Genomic DNA, 12,967 nt, shown 5'->3' on the forward strand with positions numbered 1-12,967 from the left:
GATCTAATTTGTTGTCGGGGTTACTATGGCATATAAATTGACATGACACTTGAGCTACCTGATTGGGCCAGAGTTCCCAGTTAGAAAATTCAATTACGCTTCAGTTTTGGATTGCAAAACATTTAGGGTTAAGAATCTTTTGAATTTAATAGTTAGGGAGAATTATGGGTGACCCATTCAATACCACCCATTTTTCTTAGTTCCTCACTAAATGGGAGGAAAATTACTAAAAAAATATTTGGGAGTTGGGGGAATGAGGAAGCAAATTCACAGATCTGAAAAACTAGAACACTGAACATCGGGCTAATCATACTGGCATCCTGAAATTGCAGAATTCAATATCTCTTGTTTTCCACAGAGCTTTCACAAAAGTATAATAATTCTTATAATACTATTGTGATTTATTGCAAATGTAGGTTAATAGTGAGGTTTGGATAGTTTCTGTGTGTGGGATTTAATTGAATTGGAGACAGCTGGTCTGAAGGCTTTAACTCATCAAAAGAAGCTAGGTTTGGAATGCTAAATATGTAAACATGGCTGAAGTAAGGCGAGGAGAATTTGCATTTGTAGATAAATCAGAGCAGTTTGAATTTCAAAGAGATGGGAGGATGTTTACACCTAGCCAGAGAAGCTATGCCAAGCAGTGTGTTTATTTTTCCCAAAGGCTACTGATAACAATAGCACCATGAAAAGATTTATATTATGAGAAAGGTAAAGTTCCAAAGATGTATGGGAACAATGGAATTTCCATTAAAATGGAGAAACATGTATAAAGGAGAATGGCTATATGTCAGGGAAGGCACTGTAAGATCTGCCAGAAATGTGAGAAGCTCCCAGTATTTGTGCATTAAGCTGCTGTCTTGAACCAAAGCTGGGAAAAGCCACTTTGAATTCTGCTGTCCAGGGTATTGTGTTGACTTGCCTGTATTTGTCTAAAATCTATTTTTTGTTACTGTTGCCTTAATGGGTGTGTAACTAGAAGCCAGATTAATTAGAGGTTTTAGAAGTTATTATAATAGTAATTTGGAGACCTATGTATATGTTTGAAATCTTTTCTTTTGTTAATACATGTTTCATTTAGTTTTCTGAAAAAAATCTCTGAAGTCTTGGTGCACTTATTACTTCTGAATTCAGGGCACGCATCTCATAATAAATACAAATTGCAAAACTGATGTGATAGCATGATCAAGTTTCCCTCGTGGATTTAATCTACCCTGGCACACCTCATCTGCTGCATCATAACACCGGGGAAAAGCATCATAAAATATGGTGAGCTAGTGATGACTACTCTCTCTGGATTAACTGAATTGGAACATGTTGCTATAAAAGCAGAAAGAACACGTTTATCTTGGATCATCCCAACAGAACTGGAATATTTGCTGGTACACTTGCTCCAGTATAAATGTAACTTGAGCGTGGGACAAAATGTTGGCAGCAAGTAGAATCAGTGAGTGGCTATAGTCAACTTCATAGTCACATTGCAATCTTGTGAATTGAGCTTCATTTCTCCCTGAATGTACTAAAATGGCATATCTGCAACACAGTCATCTAATGCTTTAGTACAGGAGAACAAGGCTATGTAGGGGCAATCATGTGGTATGGGGGAAACACAACGACGCAAATGTCAAATGTTTGGTTAGCTGCATTATACGCAGGTATATTTTACAGAGGAGAAGGGTATTATTTACTCGATGTGCCTGTTGATTTTAGTTTAGATTCTAGATCATTTCATCTCTGTACCTCAATGGTTTGACTGTTTTTTTGCAGTTCTCGGCATATGCTATCTAGATGACGCATTGACATCCTTCAAAAGTGGACTACAGTGAGTTTACAGAGCAGCACAGCTACCTACACACAGGGAAATGGTGTACGCAGCCTTGCCTTGTACCAACTAAATCAAGCAAAGGAGGTTGGTGTCTGATGGCTATCAGTGATAAAGGTCAAGCAGGGGAAATATGCTAAAAGCTTTGTTAGAAATAAGCACCGTTGTAATAACATTTATTGTAACTGCCACTGTGCAAAGTATGTGAAAGGTTTGCAGCTGCTTAACTCTTTTCAGCCTGACAATTAGCCACTGGCATCTTTTGTTCCCAGGAAACTGAGCAGCCAACTTCCCATAGCCAGTTCCTCCCAAAGGTTGTCTCACCAACTCAGTAATTATATCACGATTAGGCTATATGATTTATTCTGTTTGCGCTGCCCCTGGGCCTTTTGATACAAAATTGAGGTACTAGGGCAGTCACTAGTGCTATAGGCAAGGAATGCAGAAATCAAAGATATTTTTCAGGATGTTACACTATGCCGAATCACCCAGCCTCATCCTGAATCTGCTCTGTGCAAATTTGGAGCTGTGGCACGATACAATTAAAGGTCTTCTGAATAGCCAATCCTAAAAAAATAATGAATCACTAGTTAATTCCCATAGTAAGAAACAACTTGCATTAACACAGCATATTTCACCCCCTCAGGACTTCCTGAAGTGCCTCAATACAGCAGCCTCAGGGTATCAATGGTAGAGGGAAGGCCTATTGAGCCTAGTGATAGGGGAACCAATGAAGCACTGGCCTGAATGGTGTCAAACTTCTTATGGTTGCATTCATCGAGGCATGTGGTGAGTATCCCTTCCACTTCTCCATTGGGTTCAGTTTGATGTTAAAGGTCCTGTGACTCGATTCAAAGGAGAGCAGATAGTTGTTTTCCTGGTGTCCTCTTCACCCGAAAAGCTGGTCTTTGGTCTTATGCTGCTACATTTATCTACATAACAGTCAGTGAAATTGAAAGTAATTCAGTGCACCTGAACACGTTGAGAAGTCTCCATCAGGGAGAAGGTGTTATAGAATTGCAAATCTTTCTGTTTCATTTTCATTCTGAGTTCAGTTTGTTTTCTTCTAATTCCATTGGTTCAACACAGAGGTAATTAACCTATCTTGACTTTTGTTCGTCAAGAACCCCTTGATTTGTAATGTACACTTTTAAGCTTCTGGGCAGAGAAAGCGAATTCTGGGATGAGGTGTTAGAAGATGTTCTTGCCTTGCACAGAGATAGAAAGAAAATAGAGGGCTTGCATTTCTCCAGCATCTTTCATGACCTCAGGATGTCTGAAAGAATTTTATTAAACGCTTCTGAGGTGTAGTCACTATTGTAAAGTAAGAACAGAAGCCATATTTGAGCCCAGCAAGGTCCCAATAACAGCAACGTGATATTGAGCAGATAATCTGTTTTGGTAATGTTGGGTCATGTTTAAATATTGGCAGGCCACTGCGGGGAAAGCCCCTGGTCCTCTTTGAAATAGAGCCATGGGATCTTTACATCTACCTGAGAGAGCAAACAGAGAGGCCTCGGCTTACATCTCATCCAAGATGCCCACTCCAACCATGCAACTCTTCACCTGTTCAATGCTAGTTGTCAGTCTAGATTTTATGCTCAAGTCCCTGGTGTGGAAAGAAGGTCTTGTGATGCAATGGGTAGAGTCCTTTCCTCTCAGCCAGAGGCTCCGGACTCAAGTCCCACTCCAGGACTTGGTGGCAATGGTAGGTGCGTTCATAATGTGGCCAAACAGATTGATCGTCACCCTTCAAATCCTTCCAACATGTCTATGGCAGCAGTAAGAATGGGAGAAACTCCTGGGTAGCCAAACTTGAAGCGGAATGGCGCTCCTCAAGCTATGGCCCCTGGTTTCAGGCTACCGACCTGCTCCAGACAAAACAAGCTACAGAAAACAGATGTAAGCTTGTGCTTCATCTGCCTCGTGAATCTCTAGTCGTGGGAAGCCTGTTAAGCCTAAATCTCTGGAGTGAGGCTCAAACCCACAGCCTTCTGACTCATAGGCAAGTGTGCTACCACTGAGCCATATAACTAACACTTTAAACAACGTATTACGGTCAATATTGGAAAACAGATCTATCCTAATGCAAATGATATGGTCAGTAGGTGAGAGGAGGTAGTGAGATGGCAATTAATGTAAAAGTTCAGTCTGGTGTACTTTCTGCAAATTACAGGTTATGTTCTCGCCTTCGACTGTGATCCTGTGGTCTCGCATCGTGTGAGTATTGCAGATATCGGCAAAGCATTACTGGCTACAAATACTGATTGTCACCTACGTAAACCACAGCTGAACTTTAGAAATAAAAAGAAAATCCAGCCAACTGTATTTATTACAAAGCTATAGTATTTCACCACATCATAATATATGGGATTCGGGGAGGGGGGGGGGGCACAGGGTGGAAGACTTCACATAGAACAATCATACTGTTTCAGTTGTTTTAGTGGACTTAATGCTGTTTATGTCCGATTAACAAAGTAAATGGGGGTGTGACTGTCCAGGGTTAAATTCTTAGAATTTTCTGCTGTAGCCATTAGCCCTTTGTGGCCAGTTGACATTTAATTCTCGAATAGGTGAGTGTCACTCCTCAGTTATCTAGCGTGCTGAGTGGGAGGACTGCTTACTGCTTAGTCAGTAAGCTTTCCCGGCTAAAAGAGATGAGGATAGTGGCCCTGCTGTGGGAGACTTGGTGCGGGGGAGGCTTGAAAGAGTGTCCCCAGTCGTGCGATGAAATAATTAGGTATGCCTTGCTTCACCTCCCTGTGAGGAGGTGAGTGTTTGCAGCTTAGTCACCGCGCTCAGGGGTTGAAGCTGTAAAGATTTTAACGAAAGTGGAAGCCAAACCTACTGCAGCATCTGTGACCAAAATTTACAATCCTTTTATCTCTCTGCGTCAAAGGACTTCCTTTTGGTGAACGTTCTGCAGGGTCAGTGCTTGTTGGTCTAATGGCACCTGCCATCAGTTAGATGTGTCCCTGCACCCTTCAGCTCTTCAGCTCAAAGGATTTTTTTGCCCACAGTGTTCCTGAAAGCTTGGTCATGTTGCACCGAGAAAAACAGGGGGCTGGGATTGGCTGCCCCCGCAGGAATGGCGTGGTAGGACGGCTTGAGAGCTTGAGAGCTTGAGGTGCTGGTGTGGGCATAAAATGGGTTGGTATGGCAGGGGCCTTGTCCATTGTCTGCCCACCTCCGTTGAAATTTTACCAGCCACAACGGTGCTCACCCCACGTGGTGAGCCGCAAGGGTGCTTGTGGGCTGGGGAGGAGGTAGATCCTAACCTAAAAGGCACCCAATGGAGGCCCCACCCCTGCTTGCTCCTCCCCACCCCCCTGATCACGGCCCCCAACCCCCTCGCTCTGGCTTTCCTGACTCCTCGCAAATGTAGCGCATCAATTCCAGAAAGGATGGAGACAGAAAGCAGGAAACTATAGTTAAGTGAGCATAACCTCTGTCTTAGGAAAAATGCTAGAATCCATTATTAACGTTATAGAAGAACATTTCGAAAATCATAATACAATCAGGCGAGTCAACCTGGTTTTGTGAAAGGGAAATCTTATCTGATTAGTTTATTAGAGTTCTCTGAGGAAGTAGCAAGCAAGATGGATAAAGGGGAATCTGTAGATGTGGTGTACTTGATGACACAAAGATTGGTAGCAAAGTAAATTGTCAAGAGTCTCCAAAGGGATTTAGGTAGATTAAGTGAGTGAGCAAAAATCTAGCAGATGGAGCACAATGTGGGAGAATGTGACCTTGCCCACTTTGACCGGAAGAATAGAAAAGCAGCGTATCATCTAAATGAGGAGAGATTGCCGAACTCTGAGGTACAGAGGGATCTGGACGTCTTGCTACATGAATCAAAAAGTTAGTCTGCAGGTACAGCAAGTGATTAGGAGGGCAAATGGGATGTTCGCACTTATTGCAAGAGGAATTGAGCATAAAAGTAGTAAAGAGTTACTGCAGATATACAGAGCCTTAGTTAGACCTCAACTGGATTTAGTCTCCTTACTTAAGAAAGGATATAAATGCATTAGAAGCAGTTCAGAGAAGGTGAACTCGACTGATTTCTGGGCTGAAGGTGTTATCTTCTGAGGAAAGGTTGAGCAGGTTAGGTCTGTATCTTTTGGAGTTTAGAAGAATGAGGGGTGATCTTATTGAAACATATAAGATACTGAGGGGACTTGATAGGATGGATGCTGAGAGGATGTTTCGCCTTATGGTGGAATCTAGAAGTTGGGGACAAAGTTTAAAAATAATTGGTTTCCCATTTAAGACTGAGATGAGATTTCTTTTTCCCTCAGAAGGTCATTAGCCTATGGAATTCTCTTCCCCAGAGAGTAGTGGAGGTTGGGTCATTGAATACATTCAAGGCTGAGTTCGATAGATTTTTGATCGACAAGGGAGTCAAGCATTATGGGGGCAGACGGGAAGGGGTTCAGGCCAGAATCAGATCGGCCGTGGTCTTATCAAATGATGGTGTGGGCTTGAGGGGCCGAATGGCCCACTCCTGCTCCTAATTCTTGTGTTCTTGTGTTCAACTCTCGACCGCGCTCTCTCCTCCATTAAGATGCTCTTTAAAACTTAACTCTTCAGTTGCCCAAATATCTCCTTATGCATGTCGGTGTCAAATTTTGTTTGGTAGCATTCCTGAAGCACCTTGGGACATTTTACTATGCTAAAGATGCTACCTAAGTTCAAGGTTTTTTTTGCTGTTTTGAAGAACTCCAACCCAGTAGGTTGCAATAGAACATACTATCATTGTTTAAGGTTTGAATCCCTTCAGAAACATTAATTACGAGTTACTCGCCATTCCAATACTGATTGAATAAGGTTTTGTCAGTTCTTGGCTCAATCATTGCAATGCAGTATTCAGGTGCTATGTATTCAGTATTTAGAGTAGGGTCAAAAGGCATCTTGCTGGTTTTATATTGATGGCAACAGCCAGTGCTGTTGAACATGTGGCACTCTAGGTGCTTATGAAACACTGTGATTGAAGATGAACTCTGCATTTCCAAGAAGCTAGAGCCACATGTTTCCTGACTCCCAAGAATGGGGGTTAGCATCATAGAAATGGCCTAGGCTGGTGGTGCACATAAACAAGCTGTTGCATATGCCTCAAATTTAAAATTCTTGCTCTCACGTTTAACCAGTGCCATCTTGAATTTTGGGAAAAGAAACAGAAAATGCCAACACAAGCTTGGCAGTGGGTACTGGTGAAAGAAAAGTCTCTGTAAATGTAAGAGGGAGGGATGAGCTAAGAGCGCTTTGACCTTGAGTAGGACATTGAGGAGAGGCAGTGTACCTCCTCTGGGAAGAGGGGGAGTGTTGGAAGGTAGAGTGTTCCAGGGAGCTGAGGAATGAGAGGAAGGCCTGGGGCCTAGGAGAACAGCACCGGCTACTGTAGGAGAGAAATAAAGAGAAAGGGAGAGAGAGAGAGAGAGGCTGGAGGGCAGAGGGTGAAGTGGCATCCCCAGTGAATATAGGACATCTTTCCTAGCTCCTGTAGAGACCCTCCACCAGTGGCAGATTCAAGAACCAGTGTGACCTCTCTCTTTGTCTCTGAGTAGATGCTGCTGTGTGCCAACCAAAGCACTCCACACTTTCAGTGGAAGTGATTGCCAGGGGCCCATGAAAATTATGTTTAATCAGCACTTGAATGCTAAACCTGCGCTCAGCATTAAAATGCTCTCAATATCTTAGACACACCAAAGCTAGATTGGATCCAGCTGGTGAAAAGATATGATGGGTACCAAACAAAGTATGGGCACACACCCATGATACCAGTGCAAGGATAATGCCAAATTAATAATTAACTCAAGCACAGTGTACACATAATATCACCACTGTAATCTATAGTAAACATTGCCCCTTGACATTCAATGGCATTACCATCGTTGAATCCCCCACTATCAACACCCTGGGGGTTACCATTGACCAGAAATTGAACTGGACTAGCCATATAAATACTGTGACTACAAGAGCAGGTCAGAGGCTAGGAGTCCTGTGGCAAATAACTCACCTCCTAACTCCCCAAAGCCTGTCCACCATCTACAAGGCAAAGTCAGGAGTGTGAGGGGATACTCTACACTTGCCTGGATGAGTGCAGCTCGAACAACACTCAAGAAGCTTGACAACATCCAGAACAAAGCAACTTGCTTGATTGGCACCCCATCCACAAACATTCACACCCTCCATTGCCAACCTACAATGGCAGCAGTGTGTACAATCTACAAGATGCACAGCAGGATCTCACTAAGGCTCCTAAGACAACACCTTCCAAACCCATGACCATTACCATCTAGAAGGACAAGGGCAGCAGATGCATGGGAACACCACCACTTGGAAGTTGCTCTGCAAGTCACTTACGATCCTGACTTGGAAATATATCACTGCTCCTTCACTGTCATTGGGTCAAAGTCCTGGAACACCCTCCCTAGCAGCACTGTGGGTGTACCTACGCCACATGGACTACAGCGGTTCAAGATGGCAGCTCACCACCACCTTCCCAAGGGCAATGAGTAATGGGCAAAAAAATGCTGGCCCAGCCAGCGACACCCACTTCCCATGAATGAATAGCAAAACAAACATTGTGTTCACTGATGCTATTGAGCCCACTGCAACTGACCAGGATAACCTAAGTGAAGTCGTGACCCACATAGATCTGGGAGATTCTGCATAAAACAGTAATACCTAGGGCAAAATCTTTAGCTCGGCGGGCAAGGGGCAGGGGAGTGCCCGATCTGCTTGAGCGTGAAATGTCGTGCGTTGTCACTGGGCGAGCAACCCGACAGGAAAGCTTGGCAGGCGTGCGCTGGAGACGGCCGCCCGGCTGTAAAAAGCCTGTAAAGGCCATAAAATCATCAACTAAGTTAAATTTTTCGCTGCCAGTCCAACCTAACGGTTGGTGGGCGGGTGAGAAGGCCAAGCAACCTTTGCGCTTTTTTGGGAAACCTCATCCACAGGCGGGATGAGGTTTCCTAAAGCAAATAAAAATGAAATGAAATTTTTAAAACTTAATTTATAACATGTCGTGCGACAGAGTCGGTCGAAATATGGGCGCTTCGATGTCGGGGTGGAGTCCCATGAGGGGACATGATTTATTACGTTTTTAAGTTCTTTATTTTTTTTTATATATAACTCTTCATCTCCCTGGGGCAGCCCTGTGCCTCAGGGAGCTCCTCAAGTTCGCGCTCACCCTGCTCGTCCTCCTCCCTGCAGCGCTGGCACTCGTGTTTCACGCTGGGCGGGACTTAGTCGGCCCGCGAACGTGAAATCACCTTCCAGCCTCGATCGCAGGCACTGGGCAGCTTCCTGACTGCCCCTCACCGTGCCCACCCTACAAGGGCAAGATTCTGCCCCTAATGTTTTTCTGAGTCTATTGCTATACCACTCCAGTGAAATTTATCCTTTGTTGGAATTTCCGTCTGGCTTGGTGATCTTTCTGTCTTGCCCAATAGCAATGCCTCTGAAGCTACATCTCAGCCGTATGTTGTTCCTTGGCGACCCTTCCCTCGTTAAATAACTACCAGGGATCTACTTGTGGCTCAATAAAGGTGCTGAGCCATACAGAGAATGAACATCCTAATTTCAAAGATAAAAACAAAAAACTGCGGATGCTGGAAATCCAAAACAAAAACAGAATTACCTGGAAAAACTCAGCAGGTCTGGCAGCATCGGCGGAGAAGAAAAGAGTTGACGTTTCGAGTCCTCACGACCCTTCGACAGAACTCAAAGGATCATGAGGACTCGAAACGTCAACTCTTTTCTTCTCCGCCGATGCTGCCAGACCTGCTGAGTTTTTCCAGGTAATTCTGTTTTTGTTATCCTAATTTCAAAGTCTAACCTGAGTTTAGTGAAATCGCTATCAATAGGTGTTCCCAGTTAGCAATGGAAGGATTGCCACAATTGGTCTTACCATCCCTGGGGTAAAAAAGTGGAAAGAAATAGGCCAGCAAATCCTGATTGCTATCTATCAAACACAACTGTAAGTCTATATGTGCAGATGTCAAATGAGGAAAGGTCAGGCTAAGATAAAGATCACACATGAACAATGGTCACTTAAGGAAGTATCCAAGGAGAATTTAGCACCCTGAAGGACGATGGGAGTGGGGAGAGGGGGGATGGGGTAAGGGTCGGGGTGTGGGGACGGTGAAATAATTCAGTTTTATTTCTATGGAACAGGCTTCTAGTGTATTGTGGTTGCTCGAAGCCTTTAACTGTTAGCGACGCTTACAAAGCATTTTGTTCAGATCCCACTCCCCTATTAGTATTAAGAAGTGTAAAAAGCATGCAGTGTAAAATCATGGGACTGGATGGTCCCTAATCCCCTGCACCCATCATGCCCCCGCTAAACCCCCTGCCCATCCCCAACGCTGGTTAAAAAGTCAGCGATGAACCCAGCCGTGATTCCAACAGCTACCCACCCTGCCCATCCCCAACGCTGGTTAAAAAGTCAGCGATGAACCCAGCCGTGATTCCAACAGCTACCCCCCTGCCCATCCCCAATGCTGGTTAAAAAGTCAGCGATGAGCCCCGCCGTGATTCCAACAGCTACCCCACAGCATTAATTGCTTTAAGGTGAAACTTCCACTCTATCTCAGTAGCCCAGTAGCTCTGTAGTCCCAGCAGCGCCATGGGGAGCAGTGATCACTGCTGGGACTACAGGCCGTCCCCAGTGATGAGGAGCTCAGATAAATCCAGGATCGGGGATCTCACCAGGACCTGCCAACCTGACCCCCGGTGAGGAGGGTGTGTGGGTCAAGGACTAGGTTCAAGAGGTCAGGGTGGAGGGTTAAAGAGGGGGACAACCTGGGAGCCCCTCTGATGGCTCCAGTAGGCCCACAAAAGAGGTTGCCTCCTCAGCCCAACATGGCCAGCGCAGCTAAAGCTGCTGGGCTCCCTGCACAGCATGGGCCTACCTCTACCACGGCTATAATCCAGGCAGCGGTGGCAGGGTGAGGCACATAAGTGGCCATTAGCTGCTCACTTAAAGGCCTCAATAGACCCAGGGATGAGTGGGCAACCTGATGTCTCCCCCACCCTCTCATAAATTTCAGACAGGGGGTGGATGGGTAGGCGGCTGGAAGGTCACCCACTGGATTTATGTGCCCCACCCACCTTCAAGCCTGCCGACAGGGGGATGTAAGATCCAGCCCTTGGAAGTGGGGCTAAGAATCACACTGCACAGCACAGAAGGAGGTCATTTGACCATTGCACCTTTCTTCAAAAGAACTGCCCATTGGTCCCACTCCCCTGCTCTTTTGCCATAACGAAGAATGTTTCTTCTCTTTAGGTATATATTCAACTCACTTTTGAAGGTGCCTATTGAATTTTGTTCCACTGCACCTTCTAGGCAGTGCTTTCCAACTTGAAACAACTTGTTATATTTAAAGAAAAAAACATTTTTTGCACCCTGAGACCCTGGCTTTTTTGCCAATTATTTTAAATGTGCCCTCTGGTTACTGACTTCCTGCCACCCACAGGAAGCAGGTATCTGCTGTGGAAAACTGGATTTGTGCCTTATCCATAAATGGGAAGTTTTTTTTTTGTTGTTTTGTTCGCTCTGCTTTCATGATGCTTGGTACGTTCCATTGATGAGATGTTACAGACAAACCTGGGCAATGCGCCTTATTTCCTTCAGGCACAGAATGTTTGGCTCCATCTCAAAGACTATGGGCAGAGTTTTCTGCCTGCCAGGTGGGCGGGTCCAACCCAATCCCCAGCAGGCGGAGAGCCAATCCCTGCCAGCGAAGCGGGCCCCGCCGCCATCTTACGTGGGCCAATTAAGGCCCTCCCAGCGTGACGTCCACCAGGAAGCGCCAAGCGCTCCCTGTGTGGGCGGGGGAGGATTTCCCCAAAAGCGAGAGTGCGCCCTTTCACGCAAGCGCACGAAAGAGCACAAACCTCCCTGAGGCTAAGTGCAGCCTCAGGGAGATCACTTCCACTTTGAAAAAGATTAAAAATAGAAAATAAAATTCGCTAACATGCCCCCCTCATGTGACAATGTTGCATGAGATGAGATGGGACATGTTCATAATTTACACTTTAACTTTAATAAACTTTTTAAAACCCTGCATTAAACTTCATCCTGCCAGTGGATGAGGTTACATGTTTTTTCTATTACCCGCCGGGGGTCCTGGCCGACCTGCCAACCTTAAGGTTGGACGGGCAGGTCCTTTAATTGTTTAATTGAACCTGTCAGTGGCCTCAATTGGCCATTGACAGGTCGGCGGGTGCACAGCTGATCTCGCTGTGCCCCCGCCTTCCTGAAAATTTAAATGGGGCGGGATGATGTTGGGGGTCCCGCCTGACAATATCCTGCGTCATTTTATGCGTCAGCAAGCTGGGCACTCCCCCCCCTCCCCCCATCACCCCCCCACCACTCGCCGATGGCAAAATTCAGCCCCATGACTGGGATTTTCCGGTCCTGTCGGGGAGGGACCCGCTGCAGGAGATTCGGCGGTCCAGCCAATAGCCCATTGAGCTTCAGCGGGACCGGACAATCCCGACGGTGGGGGGAGCCGGAAAACCCCGGCCTATGTTAATTGATAATGAATTGCACTGAGTAGCAGCAGGCAGTAATCAGCTGTTCAGATCGCTGAATGTAGCCTTTTGTAAGCGAGAGCACTTGAAAATCCACAGAATTGCTCCGATGGTGTAAATGCAGCGGTGAGGCCACCGGTGATCTCGTTCCCAGCCCAGCCAACGTATCCGCGTAACCATTTAACTATGATGGAGGCAAATTTTGGGAGGCCCGGGCCTTGATCTTGGCCTGGGTTCTGGCAATACTCGGAGCTGCAGCTGGCCTATCCTGGCATACTGGCTCCCTCAGCAGTAAGGAGGCCGATGTGATTCCAGTTCCCACAGCGAACCCTCAGCTATCATGCAATATCTTCAAGTTCTGTCTCAAACGGGCTCCAACTTACATTTATAGTAGAGACTGGCTTAAGTCAACCATTATGTAGTCAAGTCCTGGAGTAAGGCCTGAACCCACAACTTGTAAACTCAGAGATGAAAATGGAACACAAGTACGCCGTCCAATGAGAAGACTTAAAAACTGGGCATAAGTTTCAGAAAAAAAGATAATACCAATCTATGATATTTATTACAATATTATTTTGCCAATTTTAAGTGCTTTTGGTTTATTTA

Source organism: Carcharodon carcharias, chromosome 14 (genome assembly GCF_017639515.1).
Source record: "Carcharodon carcharias isolate sCarCar2 chromosome 14, sCarCar2.pri, whole genome shotgun sequence".
In the NCBI taxonomy this organism is placed as follows: Eukaryota; Metazoa; Chordata; class Chondrichthyes; order Lamniformes; family Lamnidae; genus Carcharodon; species Carcharodon carcharias.